At 58.4% G+C, this 19123-nt stretch overlaps 1 protein-coding gene across 5 annotated transcripts in view; it reads right to left on the bottom strand.

The window, feature by feature from the left end:
* Nucleotides 1-16797, bottom strand: part of SEMA4G (semaphorin 4G) — a 29984-nt gene extending 13187 nt beyond the window's left edge. For 2 of the 5 annotated variants that reach the window (XM_063339184.1, XM_063339189.1), the window contains exon 1: nt 25-3459. The gene's annotated coding sequence lies outside the window, so the exon portion shown is untranslated. Of the gene's footprint in view, nt 1-24; nt 3460-13466; nt 13695-16142; nt 16351-16464 lie in introns of those variants that run through there. The other 3 variants (XM_063339183.1, XM_063339185.1, XM_063339187.1) reach the window with 3 other exon arrangements.
* Nucleotides 16798-19123: the final 2326 nt, after the last annotated feature.

The following is a 19123-nucleotide window of genomic DNA, read 5'->3' as shown; positions in this document are numbered from 1 at the left end:
CCCCCTTCCCCGGAGCCCACAGACCTTGGGTGGGAAATCCTGCGAGATGCGGGAAGAGGAGCCGGGATGGAGGTTGCCAGGCAACTTTAATTCAGCCCTTGACGAACTTCCAGCACTTCCCTGCCTCCTCCGCTGCAGAGCCCAACCAGCAGACGATAAAACACCAGGTCCACCTCGAGCCCGCAGCCATCCGTCCATCACAGGGGCTTGCTCATGGCCTCCTGCCCGGGGTACCCTGCCAGGCGATGGGTCCCCCCAGCAGCAGCCCCCAAGGCCAGCCCAGGACAAGCCGTCCTTCCCGGCAGAGATTTGCAGGGGCAGGATTTGACCCGTGGGACTGGGCTGGCGCTGCCGCGCAGATATTTCTCAACCAGCCAGGATTTTTTTTGTCAACAACAGCAAGAAAAAAATGCTAACTTGCTGAAAGCCCCGCGGGAAGAGGGGACCTGCGCTGGGCTTGGGGGCTGGGGACGGGGAGGGAAGGAGCACAGTGACCTCCCGGGAGCCCCTCGCCGAGTTTATTTTAGTTGCTTTCTTTAAACAAAACCACGCTTGACCCTGAGGCGCTTCAGCGGACACGCACGAGAGCTTCGATGATTCGGGAAGCAGATATATCCCTCTTTTACCCAAATTTGGGATTCAGGCACAGAGGAGGGCAGGGAGAGTGACATCAGCTCCTCTCAGGGAGCATCCCACCCCACTCCCGCCGCAAAGCCCCCACGCAGAGATGGCACAGCTGCCGTGGAGCCGGGGGGGCAGGGGGTGGGCACCAGCGGGCTATGGGAACGGGCTCTGAATTTTCCCGGCACAGCAGGGTCCCCATCCACCACCGGCAGAGCCTGGCGCATCCGGCAGAGGAGAGCGCCCAGCTTTGATCCCATCAATGTCACGGCGGGGAGGAGGCACGTGAAGGAGCAAAGTGATGGATGGCGGGGACGGTCGGGGACGAGGGCCAGGTTAAGGGGCATCAGTGTTGACGGGAGCCAGATGTCTAAACATCCCTAAAAAGACGAGCTGATCCGTCAGCAAAAAAGCTACCAACGGCCCAGTTTCCCACAGATTTGCCCCACTGGCCCCCAGCACCGTGCCTTTATCTCCATCACCCTGCAGCATCCCTCTGGGGGATGCTGCCTGCCCAGCGAGGGGCAGGGACCAGCCACGGTGTCCCCCTGCATGGCTGCAGGGATCGGGGTGTTTTAGCTTCTCCCCAGCTCCCCATTTTCACTGATCTTACAAGAACTCGTTCCTCTCCTCCGTCAGGTCGGGTGGGATGTGGAGCGGGAGGTTCAAAGGGGCTGCCAGGCAGTGACGGAGCTCACTGCCAAGTCCCCGTGAGAGCTCTCCTGCCGTTCCCATCCAAAACCACCCAAAAAAAAAAATACCAGCTGAGAAAATTAGGAAAGCTGCTCCGTCCTGTGCCATGGACAGGCATCACCTGCCTGCAGCCGCCTGCCAGGCACAGGGACGGCTCCGCTCCAGCAGCTCCCGGCACGCTGCAAGCAGACAGCAAGAGCACGGTGCCCAGGACGGCAGGGCAGAGCGCTCCTCCGCTCCCCATCCATATGGAAAACCCACCAACGACGGCTCTTAGTTGAAACAGTTCCTCACCTGACTCCATCGCCCCAAAAGCCTTGCTCAGAGCCAGCCCGGGGAGGGAAGGGTGAAAGGAGGGGAGGCTGAAGGGCAAACCCTTGCAGCTCAGTGCGGGGACCAAAAGGGACCAAGAACACTAAGGGATGCCCCGGACAGCCCGGACCCAGCACCCTCAGGCAGAGCAGCAAATCTCCCCTCACAGGAATGATTCCCTGCGCGCCAGAGGCCGTTTGGCCCTTGCAAGCCAGCAGTGAGGACACAGTCCCATGGCTTTTCCCTACCATCCAGCACATCTCCACTGTGGAAATCCCACGGCAGCAGCCCTGGGCTGATCCCGCAGCCCGGGAGCACCTGAAAGAGAGCCCAGCCGGGAGCCACGCAGGAACTGGGAAGTGAAACCGGAGGATGCCGAGACGCGATGGCCTGACTCTGACTTCACCCGCCGCCAGCCCAACCCCACGTCCGGGACACGGGGGAGGCAGAGTGGGGCCACCAACCCCCGGGATGCGGGGTGCAGACCCCCGGGGCTCCCACCTCCTCCATGGCGGGGAGGAGGCATGCTCGGTGCTAGCAACATCACCCCCAAGCCCCAACATTTTCCATCCTTTCCCGCCTCATTTGCGGCACGCCAGGCTTCGCTGCTTGCCAGCGGCCCCTCAGCGGCCCAGAAGGACAGACGGACGGATGGACCAACAGCCCTCCGCAGCCCAGTGAAGTTTCCCAGCGAGGGGGCGTTCGCATCCAAGTGGCTCAGTGCTGGATGCGATCTGCAATTCAGCCTTCAAAGGCTTTGTGGCTGAAGCACATCATCTCCACGGCAGAAGCAGGAAAATAATTGTGGAATTAAATGCCCAGGGACAACCGGAAGGAAAATGAGAAAAACTCCCAACCCTAAATGTAAAGGGACATTTCAGAGACAGCAAATTTCGGCGCTTTTTGACGCATTTGGATCCATTTGCTCGTCCCCGTGGCTGCACCGTGTTTCATTTCACTGGGCTCGTACAATGCAAGACAAGGAATTAACTCGGGTGTTTGTTTAGAGCCGGTTTGTCTTCCAGTTTTTTTCCAAAGGCAGGTTTGAGTTTCAAAGACATTTCTTGGCAATGCCCGGGGTTCCCACCATCGGCGTGGCGCGGGGCTTTCCCGAGGGGAAACTGAGGCTCAAAAATCCCGCAGGACCTGAGGTCCTCTCAGAAGCGGGGGCAAGAGCTGGAGCACAACCCAGCTCGCCTGGCACGCACACGGGGCTTTCTGGAGCAAGCCCGTCCCTCTGCCTTTTATTTATTCCAAAGATAAACTGTTTTATTTTCAAAAGTCCAGCAAAACCAGATGACGTGAGCAGTTTTATGGCTTCTAGCTTTAACAACCTCGTCTTGTTTTCTTCGCTTTCCCTCCAACAAAGCTTCAAATTTGGGGTCAAACTCAATTTGCCATTCAACTTCGCGTTTCAAACTGCACCGCATGAGGCAGTAGCACCTGGCCTTTCCCCCGGTCGTTTGCATACCGCCAGCTTTGCCGCCCCAAAATCAGCTCCCCACCTTATTTGCACGGGCTGGGCTTTGCGACAGGCAAACGAGAGCCCTCCGTCAGGTACGGAGAGGTGGGGTTGTGCCTGGGGGGAGCCTTTGAGCAACAAGAAAATCACAACCCGGAGCACACCCTGAATCTGCAAGCCACGTCCCCACACCGGTCAGTAACACGGTGCCGGAGACCTTCAGCTTCCTTCGACTCTGGATGCCGGAGCTCGGGCCCCGGAAGGAAGGAGGGGGTGGGTTTGGCAGTGATCGTGCTACGGCAAAACCCTCGTTCTTGTAAGTCACCTGGAGTGGTGTCACAGCCAGACGGGGAGGGACGGCGGCGGCAGCGTTTCCTCCCGCAGTGCCAGCAGGGCAGAGAGCTCTCACCTTTGAACATACCAGGTGTCCGACCAACAGCAGCAGCCGGCCACTGCCGGGGGCGGCTTTACGTGAACATAAAGCCTCTCACGGCATCGCCTTCCCCTCCACAAGAGGCAACGGGTCCCCCAGGACTGGCACCCCCCCCATCACACCACCCATCACATGAGCCGCTTCCCAACAAGTCCCATCACGATGCCAAGCAGAGCCGGCGGGCAAGCGCAGGGAGGGAAATTCCCCACACGCGGCCAGGCGAGGCTGGCACCGCGTCTCCACCGCGCCCACCGCTGCCCTCCCGACGGGGGTGCCGGCATAGCCCCCCCGCGCCCGCCCTGCCGAGCGCACCTGGATCCTTTTTCCCTGGCACACGACCCACCAGATTTGCTGAATAAACCTCCCAGCTCCGGCAAACCCGCTGCATTCCTGGCGGGGAAAGTGGTGAAAGGTTCAAATGGATGTTGGAAAAGGCAGCGGGGGGAGAACAAGCCTACGACACAAAACCCTCATCTGCAAGAACCAAAAGGGTTGTTGGGGTTTGGGTTTCTTTTCCCCCCCCTCCGGTTGCAACACAAAAACAAAGTCAAGATAGGGATCGCGGCGTGCTGGGGGGGCAGCTCCCTGCCCCTCGTCCCTCCGGGCACAGTGAGCCCGGCCAAACCCAGATGAAGCAGAGATGCGTCCCGCAGGACACACGTGCAGCATCACCACAGCCTTCCCCCCCGGGTTCGGTGTTCATTCGGGGCCGGGGGGGGGATGTCAAAGCAGCCAGAGCCCCCGGTGGTAGGCCAACTAGCACAAAAAATGCCATCGTTGTTATTAATAATTTCCCTGCCTCTGGGGGAAATCTGCGCTCCTCATCCATTTTGGGCAGTCTCTTTGTCTTTAGAGACTGTTTTTCTTGGCACCTGAAGAGCCCTTTCATGGTTCCCGTTCCCACTTCACGCTCTTGGTTTTAAAGGCCACGCACAAGCCACTGACCCACCTGGGTGCTGGTGGGGAGGGCAGAGAGAGCCCCAAATCCCAGCGCTGCCTGGCTGCACGGCAGGTCCCTTCTACCCTTGGATCCGCAGATACGAAGCTCGACCCCAACGCAGACAAGCCCCCAGCACAAGCCAGTCCCCTCCCCGCAGGGGCATCCGCAGCCCCCACAGCGACGCATCCCAAGGGGAATGATCCCAAGGAGCCAGGGCTCAGAAATGCCACATCCAACCCGAGGGGAGGGGAGGGGGCAGGCAGGGATTGCACTGCACCACCTGCATGGCCTCAGTGTCTCATTCCAGCCAGCTGAAACACCAGCTGCCTCCAGGTAACACTCAGCCTCCCCAAATACCACCAGCAGTCCCCATCCCTGCAGACCCCTGATCTGCTGGGGAAGTGGGGGGGGGTTTAGGTAGCCCTCCCCCCAAGAAGCTGGTGCCCCGTCTGGCTGCAGTTCCCACCATCGTCTTCCCTCACCCCCACAGCGTGTCGCCCCGTCATTCCTGCACAGGTCCCAACCCCACCTCACCCCACACCACAGACCTGTCCCCATAGAAAGCGACCTGCACCGACACCAGATCCTGCATGTCCTCACCTCTCCCCCAGCTTGTCACCCCGTCATTCCTGCACAGGTCCCAACCCCACCTCACCCCACACCACAGACCTGTCCCCATAGAAAGCGACCTGCACCGACACCAGATCCTGCATGTCCTCACCTCTCCCCCAGCTTGTCACCCCGGCATCAGACCTTCCCCGAACCTCACCCTGCCCCCAAAGCTCTGCCCCCTTGTTCCCCCCAAGTCCCCCCTGGACTTCGACCCCAGCAGGTCACACCCCTGCTCCTCCTCCTCTGGACCCTGCCTCTGCACCCAGCACCCCATATCCTGCCTGTGGACTCAGCACCTGGATCCAGCACCCCAAACCCTGCCTGCAGAACCAGACCCAGATCTGGACCGTGACCCAAGACACTTAATACCCAGACCCAGCACCCTAGATCCTGCCTGTGGACCCAGCACCCGGATCCAGCACCCCAAACCCTGCCTGCAGAACCAGACCCAGACCCAGACCCAGCACCCCTGCCCCTAACCAAGGCACTCAATACCCAGACCCAGCACCCCAGATCCTGCCTGTGGACCCGGACAGAGACCCAGTCCCCCAAACCCACCACCCCCGACCTTGCCTGCGGATTCAGCGCTCAGACCCTGCAACCCCGATGCTGCCCAGCGGACTCAGCCCCCAGCCCCTGCCTGTGCCGGCAGCTCCCGGACCCAGCACCCCCAATCCTGCCTGGGGACCCGGACAGAGACCCAGCACCCCAAACCCACCGCCCCCGAGGCTGCCCTGCAGACTCCCCAGCCCCTGCCTGCGCCTGCAGCAACAGGACCCAGCCCCCGGACCCAGCTTTCCGCATCCCCCCCCCCGCGGACGCGGCGCCCAGACCCGCACTCCCGGCCCTGCCTTGCGGACCCGCACCGGCCCCGGCGCCTGTGTCCGCCCCTCGCGTCTCCCCGCCGCTTGCCTGGTGCGGTGCGCTGCGGTGCTGCTCGGTCCGGCGGCGCAGCAGGTGCGGGCGGACCGGCCCGGTACGGCGCAGCGCCGCCCCGGTGCAGACCGGCCCCGGTGCAGACCGGCTGTGCGCGGCCCCGCCGTGCCGTACCGAGCCGCACCGCACCGCCCCGCACCGCCCCCTGCCGGTGCGCAGAGCGAGGCCCCGGTACCAGCCGGGCCCGAGGAGGCGGAGGCGGAGGAGGAGGAGGAGGAGGAGGGCAGGGGCGGCAGGGAGGGGGGCCGGGCCCTGCGCTGGGTCCCCCCGGCACATGGTGCAGAGACGCCGCTGTGCAACCCGCAGTCCCCGGCCCAGGGACGGTCGGCACCGGGCACACGGGGCAGGCTGCGGGGGGGTCGCTCAGCACGGGCAGTTTGGGTTATACAGCCCCAAAAAAGGCCGCTGGCAGAGGAGGCTGGGTTCAAGCCCTTTGCAAGACCAGGGAGACAAAGGGCTAGTAACGCGGGCTTGTGACTATAAAGAAGTGTTGCCGAATGCAGATAAGCATCATCCCGCTCTGCCGACACAGCACACGCGGGTGTCATCACCCCGCAGCCACCCAGGCGGTGCCAGGGTGTCCTTGCTCCCTGAACATCCCCCCACCACCACCCCGAGTCCTTGCATCCCGCATCGCACACCTGGACGGGGCACCGTGCCACATCTTCTCCCTCCTGTAACACGTGGTTCCCCATTTAGTCTGCATTTACCCATAGTGGAAGCTTGTTTGGAAACACGGGCAGGTGGTAATGGTTTCTCTAGGGCCCTGTGTGGAGCCTTTTTGTCCTGGGTGGCTTCTGCGGCTCCTCCCCACGGGCAGGAGCTGCCAGGTTCAGGCCTGTGTTTGCTTTCCTTTCGCAAGCGCCCGGCCAGCCCTCCCTCCTCACCCGTCAGGGTGGCAGGCCTCCCGAAAGCAAAACCCCGAGCGCTGCGTGTAATCAGCAGGTTGGATCTAGGGCAACTGGAAATCAGCTGGAGCAGGAGGTGGGGAGATGCCGTACCTGCACACGTAGGGTTACAGCTCCCAAAGCATCCGGGTGCTGCCAGCCCGTGGTTACAAAGCCACGTGGTGCCCAGTCCCAGCGCCCATGCCCTCGGATGCTGGCTCATCTCCTCCATTCCACACTGGCCCCAGATGAGGGATGAGGTCTTCATGAAGAGGACGAGGGCCACCCCTACCCCACGCCCTGCAGACCCAGAGCCAGACCCATGGCAGGGCTTAGTGCTGAGTGGGTTGTGCTGAAGTTGCTCAGCGTCATCCAGGGATGAGGGTCAGCCCCAGCTGAGCCCTCCCCACCACCTGGACCTATTAGAGTCGGGAAGGGCAGCAGGGGCAGGGTGCTCCCATGGGGAGCCTGGCCGACATACCGCTCTCAGGGCCTCTGCCAGGGTCTTGCCTCCTAAAATCACTGTGAGCGAGAGCAGCGGAGGCTTGAATCCCACCAGTCCCCACGCACTGACGGGTCTCAGCCAAGGAGGGACCCATCTGGGTGCTCCAGCAGACGAGGTGGCTCCCATCACCCTCACGCACGCTCACCAAGCAGCCACCATCCCCTCACCCAGCGCAAGATGCTGGGATCTGTCCCCTGTCCCCACGCCCAGGGACCCCAGAAGAGCAGAGCAGAGACGCTACCCACCTCCTCCAGTGCTCCCTGTCCTCCCTCCCTCACCTCCTGTACACTCCAGCGGCTAATTACCATTTCCTCCTCTCCTTGGGCAAAACCCCAGCGTCTCCTCCACGCCTCGCCTCGCCTCTCCGCCCACCCTGCGGAAGCGGGATGCCCACGCATCCATCGGGATCCAGGCTCATTCCCAGCCCTGCCCGGCCAGACCTGGAGCACTGCTCCCGAGCAGGAGGGCAGGCTGGAGCAGCAGGCACTGCCCGCGAGGCAGGGATGCTTTTGGGCAGTCCGTCTCACCCAGGAACGGGGGGGTTCGGGTGCTGTGAGGCAGATGGTCCCCCACATCCACTCTTAATCCCATCCCCTGCCTTAGCAGACGTGCCGCTGGAGGCTGGGGGGATAGTTATGGGGAAAACTGGTCCGTGAGCGCTGGGGAAGGGGCTGCCCAAGGCTCCCTCCCTCTCCAGGGTGCTCTGCACGCCCCGTCCCATCCTGCGGCAACGCTCCCTGCCCGCGCAGGCAGCGCAGGCAGCCGCCCTCCCACATGGCTGCAAGCCGAACCCGGCACAAATTGGAGCTGCGTTAGCTCCTGGCCTCGCAGTGGGGTAATTAGTGCATGAGCAAAGAGTGAGCAGAGCCTGGCGCGTTCGGCACTGCGTATTTAACAGGCCCGAGCTTGTGCGGCTTTAATTAATTAGCGCGAGTCATCGGCAGCTGGAAACAGATCTATTTTCAGAGCCTTCGCCTGCTCTGCTGCCCCCGTGAGATTAACTGAAGGAATTTAGGGCCCCCGCGAGGTTGAAGGCCAGGGCCTTGCTCTTATTTGCACGGCTTTCCCAAGAGCCGGAGCGGGATGCGGGCAGGAGCTGAACCAGACCCGACCCTCTCCCGCACCTGCATCCCACCGCTGAGCCGGGAGGTCCTCCTGGTGCTCCAGCCTCAGCCCAGAGCCAACAAGGCACTGGACAGGGAATTTCCCATGGGAACAGCCCTGCAGCCCCCAGGATGGCCTGGAGCAGGGGGACCTTTGGATCGTGCCACCGAGCCTTGGGAAACCACCCTCCGCAGGGTCACGCAAGGAGATTTTATCCCTCATAGTCTCTTGTCCCACTAAATCCAAACGGCCTTTAGGAAAAGGAAACGCTTTAGTGTCCTGATCGCCAGCCCAGAGTCTGGTTACTGTTTAATTTCTCCTTGTTGTCACTAAAACCCCACGTCCCACGCAGAGAGGACGGGGCAGAGCGGGTTTGTCCCACATCACATCCCCGTCTCCTCCAGGGTCGGCTGCCCTTTGCCTGCACTGGCAGCCACCCGTCACAGCGCAGCCCCCCCGCCCCGGCACATGGCAAAGCCGGGCGGGATGCCCACGCTCCGCTGGGGTTCCCCAACTCCACCAGACAACCCTACCCACGGCAGCGAGAGGAAACGTCCGCAGCATTTCGCCCCTCCAATGCCCATGGAGCCGGGGTAAATCCACGGCCGCTCTCGCGTTTCACTTGGCACCGCACCCCCTCGGCCCCAGCCGGCATCCCAGATGACGAGAGGAATTATAACAGGGCCACAGCGCCGTGAAATATTGATGGGATTATCGCGGATCAGCTCTCCCAGCACACATGCTGTGCTCACCCCGAGCCCGGGGGCTGGCGACCTGCCTGTGCTCAGGTTGCAGGTCAGTGCCCGGGACGGGGGCGCTGCCGACTACTCCCTGCCTGGACTAGCCGAGCTGCATTGGCCGAGAGACATTTCTCCGGCCACCACCAGCCCGCAGCCTCCCTGCGGGGGGGCATGGGGGACCCCATCACAGCACAAGATGACATGCATTAAGTTGTTAATGCACGACGGCGCCGTGCCTCAGGTTCTGCCAGGGGTGAGGCGTTGTCTGGTTTGGTCGCAGCTCAGCAGCCACTGCCACCCTGTGACCCAAGGAACCCCCACCCTGCGAGCCGAGGGACCCCCACCCTGCCTGCAGCCCCTGCCAGCCCCCAGGCTCCATCCCCTTGCCCCATCTCAAGTTCATCCCACACATCCAGGACCACGGGGGATACCCCATGCACTGGCTGGCAGGAGACCCCTGCCCTCCCCACCACTGCATAACCCCGCTCCCAGCCCCGGGAACCAGGTTTGACCGGGAAGAGGGTTTTCATTATGCATCACAGCGGCATAAACACAAACAGCTTCGCAGGATCAAATAACAGCCAGCATTAAATTGGAAATGCGCTGGCAGGGTGCACACCACGGCAGCGGCGTGGCGCAAACCCCCCAGTTTTGGGGTTGCAGCACTGATGGGGTGTCGGTGACTATCACACCCATGGGGCTGACCAGGATCTGATGCCTTTGGCAGGAAACTGCTTCCTGGGGCAGGCCTGGCTCCTCCCCAGCAGCGCCTGCAGCCTGCCTGTCCCTTTCCCCAAGCAAGACAAGGGAGATAAAACCCCAGCATCTGGAATTTGGTTTGCCAGCCTCTGCGGTCCGAGGGGCAGCAGGCAGACAACTGTTTCAAGCTGCTTTCCAGACTGGCTTGAAAGTCAGGAGTTACAAAATCACGGCACTCCAGGAGCTGGGGATTTATGAAACCCATAAGAGAGTTGTGAAACTCGTTCCAAAGCCGTGCCAGCCCGCACCGTGCTGCGAGGCATGGTATAACGTCAAAACCACCGGCGGAAAAACGGGTATTTTTCCCTTTTGACATGAGAAAGCAACAACGAGCAAAACAGCCTTTCTCCAGGCCCCCTCCATCCCTCAACCACGCTGCGAGACTGGCATCGCCGCTTTGCCTGCCTCCCTGGAAGAGAAGCCCACTGGGGAGCACACCAGCCCCACACCCTGGGGTCGGTCTCACTGCTCCAGCATCCAATGTCTCAGCATTCCCCTCTGCCTGCCCCAGGACCAACCTGCCCAGGCTCCGGGCCGGCAGCGCTGCGTGAAGCAGAGGAGCAGAAGAGCCACGGGCGATGCCTGGAGCCCGGCGGTGGCACTTGGGGCTTCCCAGCAGCTGAGCACACGCTCACCGGGCTTGGCTTTGTTTCTTGAGAGCGTCACGGACTCGGTCAAGCCAAGCGTGACGCTCCAACAGATTAGCCCCAGGGAAAAAAAAAATATTCCAGCGGGCACAGAGCATGAAAGGCTCGGGAGCCTCTTCCCTTCGAGTCATTGAGCAAACTTTCCAAACCACTGTTTCTCCGGGCTGAGAGCCAGCGAGGAAAATTACAATTGCAGAAGAATTTGTCTGAGAAAGTTATAAGGAGTCGGAAAAAGGCCGGGGCAGGCCAGAAGGCAGCCGAACAGCCAGCCCGTGCTGCAGCCACTCCAGCCCAGGGCTCAGTTTTGGGTCGGGACAGGACTTTTCCCCCCAGCTCAGTACAACAGCGGAGTTGCTGCCCCGACTTCTCGCCAGATCAGATCCTGGATTTCTCCCCTGTAAGTGTTTGGCGGTGGAAATTGGGATGTTCTGCCCAAGGCCATTTGTTGATGAAGGCTGCCAGGTGCCGGCAGCCCCAGCCGCGGAGCCGAGCGCGGTGCCAGGGTGGATTTTCTCAGGGGAGAAGGAGCTGAGTCACAGCAGCCTCCGATCTGTTCCCACAAGCCCGGCTGCAAGAGACGCGCGGGAGTTCACGGGGAACAGGCGCTCGCATGGGGAGACGGCGGGGTTTGGTTCGCTCGTCTGCAAACCTCTCCAAGCCGGTGGAAAGCATCTCCCCTGGCGCGGGATCTGTCGGCAGCGCACCTACGGGGAAGGGCTGGCAAGACTGCGGGAGGGCAGGCTCCTGACCTGCCTTTCAACCGGGCAGGGCTGCTTCAGGATGCTCCTGCAGCACGGGGGGCAAACGCCAGCAGCCGCTGGGAATCCCGTGGGAGAGGCAAGGGTGGCATTTTGGGGACCAACATGAGGTCTCATCCCAGGTCTGGGGCAGGAGCAGGACCAGGACCATGGTGGCTGCAGGCGGGGAAGGGGCCGAGCCACAGCTCCAGCCCCAGGAGAAGCGTCTGGCTTGGCTGGACACCATCAACCCCCCTGCCCATCATCCCAGCGTCTCCCAGTAAAAGCAGTCAGGCTCCAACCTGTCCAGGGAGCACCAGGGGGTCTCTCCCCATGTTTCTGCAGCCCCCTGCATTTTCCCCAGCGCGGCAGCTCACGTCGCTGTCACACACTGCTTAGAGCAGCAACACGCGTCCCTGGGGATGGGCTGGGGACACACCGGTGGGTTTTAAGAGCTGCCCTTTGGAGTGAGCTACCCCACACCCCCCAGAGCTAAACCGGGAGGGTGTAAGAGCCCCCGGCACCCACCCTCTGGGCCACAGCCCCACAGCCTCACCTTTTGGCCATCTGAGCATCCCCCCATGCCCAAGTGACCCTTCCCCAGCCCTGTCCACTCCTGCCCGAAGCCGGGCTGACGCGTGGGCAGCCTGCCTCTCCTTCCCAGGCGCCCAACCCCAGCGCTGCCATCGCCGCCACCGAGCAGGAAAGCGCCCGAGCGGGGCAGTAAATAACCCCCGCGCCCAGGCAGAGCGCTGGCAAGCGGAGCCCGGCGCATCCATCACTCTCGCGGTTTTTCTTCGGCGCTGACACTTTGATAGGGGCGAGGGGGTGGGGGAAGGAGCTCGGATTTAAAAATACTTCTCCTAGAAGCGCTGCAAAACCCGGAGATGGTGAAGGCGAGTGGCTTAAAAGCTGCCTTCAGGAACGAATGCGAAAGCTGTGTCTGCCTCAGAAAGAGGGATTTGGGAGACCAGCGCGGCTGATGTCGCAAACCGTGTTCCCGTTGGGATCGTTTTGCAAGTCACAGCTCTCCGTGCCACGCATTGCAAGTGAAATGAAAGGTAGGAGTAACAAATGACGGGTTAAAATCCCTCCAGCCCGGTGGCAATGTCAGCCTTCGCGCAGACAGGATTTGGACTGTCACCTTCAATCTCCCAGAGTTTCTCCTCTACATCCCTGACCTCCCGCTGCTCCACACGCAGCCAGTCTCCCAGCTCCGCTTGGAAACAGATCCCCGTATGCAAAGGAAAGAGCGTGTAGCCGTGAATTTAGCTGAAAACATCTCTACCGCAGGGAAACGCATATCAAATAATAAAGCCAAACAAATGCCTGGAAGAACCGCCACAATATCCGAGCCCTTGGTCTCTACAGTGGACTCTCCCCCAGCAGGGTGTCACACAATGAGCAGCTGAAAAATGTTACCCGGTCATTAAAGACATCTAAAAGTAATTTAGCCTGAGTGACAACGATGCTCAAAGCAAGTTATTTGTCTGCTGAGATAAAATGAGCTATTTCAAGCCCATCTTTTGTTGTAGTTTTCTTTTAAAGTCAGAAAGGACTGTAAAACGGTGAGCCGCCAGACAGCCTTGCCGGCAGAGCCCTGGCGCTGCGGCAGGAGCTCGGCGTGGGGAGCATCACTGTGAGCTGCCCCGATCCCCCCTGGCCACCACGCTCCCACCTCCTCTGGAAGGATGGGGAAGATGGTCCCCGGGGCCACCAGCGCAGCTCTGCTGAGTTAGAGCCGTTTTGGATGATGGCTTTGCCATGGAAACATCTCCCTCCTAACAACAGGCCCATCAGCACATGTCCCAGAAAGCAGCCCGGCGTTCATTGTATGGTAATTTTTGCTTCCCTGTGACAGAGGCCGGAGTCTTACCCTTCTTACCCTTCCCATGCTTTTTCTTTCCTAAAAAACCCAAAACTTTTGGGTTAACCCGTCGAAAGCATTGCGTGAGCCAAGGGTTCCTCTAAAGTCTCCTTGTAAGATTTTCGGTGGGCTCTTTAGCTACACAGACCATGTCAAATGCCCAGTGCTAAATATTTCAGGTGAAGCATAACTCTTCTGAAGCGTAGCCAACCTTGCTCCGAAGCTCCAAGTCAGTGAAACTTCTCTGCAGCCTTCGGGAATTGATTTGCTTCTTGCTGGTACTGTCTCCCTGTAGCGTTCAACTGAGTTAATGTATTCCAAAGCTTGATCTTCTCCCCCCATCCGCCACGTAATCAAATTTTGGGAAGCTGTGGTGAGATGCCTTACAAGCAGTTTTTGTCCTCAGGTGTTTTCTGAGGTGTTTTTGGGGCTGTGTCCATCGTCTCCTGGTGCTTCAGCACCTCTCTCTACAAATGGTACGTTCGAGAGTCAGCTGAATTCCTTTGATTCATGTTCCTGCATATCCATAGAGCTAATTTACCTTTATGGGGAAGAAAAAAAAAAAGAAAAAAAAAAAAAGGCGGCGAGAAGAGGGAGCTATTAAGGAGGACAGCGTGGAGGCCAGCAGAGCGAGCGCTGGAGGGCTGGGTTAATGAGCTGTGCGGTCGCTGCCGTCCGAGTGCCCAGGCTGGCTGGAGCCAGGAGCCGCTCTCCCAGCAGGGCTGACTCAGCCCTTCACCGGGCAGGAACAGGCTGCCAAGCCCTGCACCCCCTTTTTCGGCTCCCTCCTAAAGCTCCAGGTTCACCCCCGCTCGCTCCAGCCTCCTCCGCCGGTGTTTTCCCGGGGCCGGGGGGGGTTCCCACCTATGCTGGGCTTGGGCCAGCCCCCCTACTGAGCCCAAGCTGCATCCCTGCGCTTCGGGAAGGGGGTGAAACAGGAATACGGATAAATCGATCTGCCCTCGCCTGTCATGCCAAGGCCACCCCCTTCGCTTCTTGCAGCCGGACGGCCTGTGCCGGCGATGTCACCGGGCTGTTCCCTTGCAAGGACACTTCCAAGGCGAGGGAGCCGGGATTCGCAAGACACCCGTCATGATCGTTTATTCTTGTCATTTCTGACCCTCGGGGTAAGAAGAACATCAGAGCACTGCAGGCACGAAACAACAAGCTTTGTAGGTCATATCAGCGTGTAAAGTACCATTAGAAACCACAGCACGAAGCATGAATAATACTCCCTTTATTCCACCGTATACCTCAACGCCCTTTAAATAAAGGCAAATGGTTATTTATGGACGGGGTTTGTATGAGGCACCTGCTCAGGAACACGGGGCTAAAACAGAGCTGGAGCCATAAGTTTGCCATCTCCTCTATAAACCAGAGCAACCACAGGGCTGATAGGCTCAGCGATAGCGCAAGGGATCCCAGGCAAAAGAAGAGCAGGGAGATCATTGTAAATCTTCCTCGCACAGATTTATGCGCCATCCATCAAACACACGTCCTTCCACGCCACCCTCCTTCTCCGCCAAGGACAGCAAGGCAGGAAAAACTTTGAAGGACTCCAAGCCTGGAAAGCGACCTTCAAAAACGGATCACATCATTTCTGAAAAGCCACCAACAGCCAACCTCGACGGCTTTCCTTAAAGCCTTTCAGCAAATAATGACCTCGATTGCCAAAAGCGATCTGATAATGCACAGGCAGCGAGATGCGCAGTGAGTCATCCTCTCCCAAGCGCGTTGAAAGGGAGCGTTGAACTCCCTTTCGTCTCTGCAGGGACAGGAGCCACGCTCCCAGCTGGAGCGGGGTGAGGTTGCCCCCAAGAGGCAAATCTGACACAGCAGCTAGAAAGGGAAAATGCTGAATCTTGCTCTGAAGATACCACATAGGAAGGATTTAAAAAAAAAAATAAAATTTCCTCATACGGCCTTGTTTTTACTTTGCCACTAGGTGAAAACATCTATGGATGGGGTGGGAAAGGAGAGGAAGGCGGTCAGCTTTGGCATGTGGTTGGGTGGGTGTTATTGTGTTCTGCTGGAGCTCCTGAACCACACGACTTGTTTTCCTAGTCTCGTTTGCAGCGTCATTAGAAAGATCAAAAGCCAGTCACTGGGTTTGCTTCAGCCACACAAGACATTTGGATCCCGTACACCTCACCAGGCTCCTTCTGAGCAAGGGCTGGCAGCACCTCCAACCGCAACGTCTGTCTTGGGAACGGAAGGAAAGACAATCGTGGACACGACAGACGGTTTGGAAACTGCGAGAAGGCACGACATGACATCCCTCAGCCATTCACATAAAGCATAAAGGCAGCCCACCACGCTGGGCCAAAATCCGAGCGCCTTGCAGGGGGTAGAGGAGCAGGAGGGACCCTCCCCAGCACACTCGGTATCACCCCCCAGGGATCAGCAGCCCGAAGCTTTCTCAGCCAGGGATGGCCGCTTTGATTTCATGGACCCTGATGGATTTTTCTGCCTCGAAACGCTCTTTGAACCTCTAAGCTTTCAGCATCCACAACATCCTGAGGCAAGCACATCCCCAGCTCCTGTCTCCTTTTGTTTGCTTTGAGCCTTCCTGCTAATAAAAGAACTGCAGAGTCTGAAGCCAGATTACAGAGCAGCATTGAACAACTTCTCTCTATTTACCCTTTTTTTTTTTTTTTTAGGCCATTTGATTGTCAAGCTCTCCATCTTACTTTCCAACATGACAACTATTTCTGAGCTGGAGAGACGCAGCCAACGCAGGGCCGCTGCAATTTATTCCTGTCCTACACACACACATATATGCAGATTCCCTCCCAATGGGCTCAACCTGTGACATAACCCAGACTTTACCCATTCCCGGAGCTGCTTTTCAAGAAGACAGAGTTTAAAATCGCCAGCCGAGACATACCCGGGGTACTCGCTGCTCCTGCTCCCTGCCCCGCGCAGCCGGAGGACATCCCCGCATCCCCAGCACCGAGCCCCGGACGCAGCGCCCCAGCTTACTGTCAGCTCCAAACTGGAAGCGTCATCTCCAAAACGACTGTCGCACTCGCTCCTGCCAGACTCTTAATTACGAGGAAGGCTGACACAGTTTCTCAGCAAACGGTGTTCGCGTACTGCAGGGAGAAACAGAATGAGGGCAGGAAAAAAAATGGGCTAATAAGAGAAAAATCAACCGGAGGGAAAAAAAAAAAAAAACCAACAAAAAACCAACGTTGTGCAGTGCAAACCTTGCCATAACAATGCTGGAACCCAAAATTCTGGGAAAAGAAAATGGGTTAGCACACAGGGGAGGCAGGCAGCGCTCCACAAACATGGAGGAGAGCTGCTAGGCAGCGCAGCGTCTCGGCATCCGCACCTGCCAGGCCTGTCCCCGCGGCTTGGCTTAGGGCAGAGGGGACGGGTTTGGTTTGCAGCCTGCAGATCAATTTGTCTGCGAGCCTGAACGATGCCGTCGGAAGAGCCCCCGGCCGCCCTGCATGATTTACGCTGCCTTTATAAAAGCCCGCAGCGTGAACAAAGCACAAAACTTAGTGCCTAGCCATCCTCTCCCCACCGCCAAGCCGGGCAGCTTTGAGCTGTTATTTTTATTCCAACCGCAACCTGGTGGTCAGCCCAGAGAGGACAAGAACCCCCTGCTCCTGCCTGTGCTCTGAGTGCCAGGACTTTCATCTCCAAGCAGGCTTTGAGAGAAGAGAGCCCGAGACCCAGAGGCAAAGCCACGCAGCCTGCAAGCCGAGCCCCAGCTCACAGCCCTCACTGCTCAGGGGAAGGGTGCTCGCCCGGTAACACAAAAAATGAAAGAAAGAAAAAAAAAAAAATCTATTTACCCTTTTTGCTTTTCTCTGCGAGAGGGAAGGAGCATCACTGGCCTGGCTTCAGGCAGCTGCAGCCGTGAGTGCAAACCCAATGCACTGGGAGGAGGGTGTGTGAGCGTGGCCCCGCGTCCCGTGGCCAGGAGCCCTCCCCGATACACCACACTGGCCAAACCTGCCTTGAAAAGCTTGAGGTCTCCCCCCAGGCTGATGGCAAAGACGCCTTGATGACAACGAGGGGAACAATTCCAGTTTCCATCCCCTCCCCTATGACCTCCCTACAGGGCACTGGGAGGCGGCAGGGAAGCTGGAGATGAAACACCAGCAGCAGCTCACCATGCAGAGACAGGGGAGGCATCCACCAGAGTACCACACGTCCAAATGCTGCTTCAAAGTCACCTGGAAATACATCTTCACCAGCAGCCTGGAAGTACGGGGACCAGCTTTCAGCACCCTGACCAAAATATCAAGGCAGGGAGACGCCAATGTTTTCCTTCTCTCGCCAGCCAGCCCTACTTTTGATACCAGATAAAATATTCCCTTTCAAATTCCTTACTGCAAAGGCGAGGAAGCGCTGGCTGAAAAAAGCAGCAGTCAGGCAAAACTAAAAGCACCTCCGCAAGGAGAAAGCACCTCCGCAAGAAACCCTTCGAGGAATTTACTTTCTCTAGGATCCTCCCCCCCCCATCAGCAGCCCACGCCGTTCCCCAGCACTGAAAGCCCTTTTCAACACCAGATAAGAAGGGGCCCCGCCAGAAAAGCTGGCAAAACATCCACAAGGCAAAACATCAAGGTATTTCACAGCCCGGGGGGGGAAGATGGGAAAAGGGCAATTTGAATGTCATTAAGAGCGTTCTGATAACTTAAACCACAACGAATGAGTTAATCTACTAATGATTGTCTGACCTCTCTGGGCAGCTCCTTTGGAGCTCCAAGGGAGGATCCCACAGCAGCTGCCCAGGCTCCTACAAGCTCATGGAGCCTCTTCTCTGCCCTCCGGGCTGGCTCCCCAAGCAGTGCCAGCCAGTCCCAAGAGCCATTCCTCTTTTTTGGGACGCCAAAACCAGCGCCGATATGCCAGTGCCACAAGCTGCCCCTCTGGCACAGTGGGATGCTTTCTATTGGGCAACTTTGGGCAAGAAGCTTTCTCAAGAGCTCATAAGCCCAAGGAGCAAGTCCCCAGAAGAATTAGGAGGGTCATCTCCAGCAGCATCCTTTTTGATTTGCCCCTTCTGGTGGAAAAGAAAGTCACACAAACACTAAATGCCAGTGGAAGAAAAAAAAACCAAAGCAACCAAAACCAACAAAACACAAACCCAAGCCATACTGTGCTATATATACAGTTCTTCTGGGAAAGAAGAAAACCAAACATACAAGAACAGCATTAATACTGTGGCTTGAAGTATTCCTGCTAGCGATGGGGTCAGCAGAAGAATCCTCTCTGTAACCCAACTACCTAGAAGCACTTGCTTGAACCTCCAAGAGAGAGCATAGTCTCTCGTGCCCAGCGCCCACCCCTGGGCTAGGTCACCCCTAGACCCAGAGCTGGCTGCTAGAGGATGCTAAGCACGGGCACCTTTGACGGAGACAGGCCTGGCTTGGCTGTGCGCGGAAAATCCAGACTGCGGTATCCATCCCTTGTTATTAAAAAGGTCTTTTTCCATGTTGGAATGCTACCTCTAAAATCCTCTCATGAAGCAATCTCACCAGCCGCTCCGCCGCGGCATAAGAACAGCGCGCTCCATGCATTTGTTCCAGTCATCCGCTTTTCCCAAAGATATTCTCAGCTCAACTATCAGCACGGGGGACTTCAGAGAGTTCCTGCAGCCACCGCATCAATGAAGCATACATGTCCTACTGACCTTCAGCCAGACCTACCTGCAAGTCATTAATCACTTCTGAAATCCCCATCTATTACCAAGTTCCACAACAGAAACAGTGAGAATATGAGACTTGCAAACAGTTTTGCTGGCAGGTTTCTTCAACTTAAAGCCAGAAGCTTTCTTTTGTAAGCCATAGAGAGGCTTGTCAGAAAATAATAATAATAAAAAAAAGAAAGGCAGAGACACAAACG

The sequence above is a fragment of the Chroicocephalus ridibundus genome, chromosome 6, assembly GCF_963924245.1.
Source record: "Chroicocephalus ridibundus chromosome 6, bChrRid1.1, whole genome shotgun sequence".
NCBI lineage: Eukaryota > Metazoa > Chordata > Aves > Charadriiformes > Laridae > Chroicocephalus > Chroicocephalus ridibundus.
The sequence above is the reverse complement of the archived record's forward strand: the minus strand, read 5'-3'. Positions and strand labels throughout refer to the sequence as shown.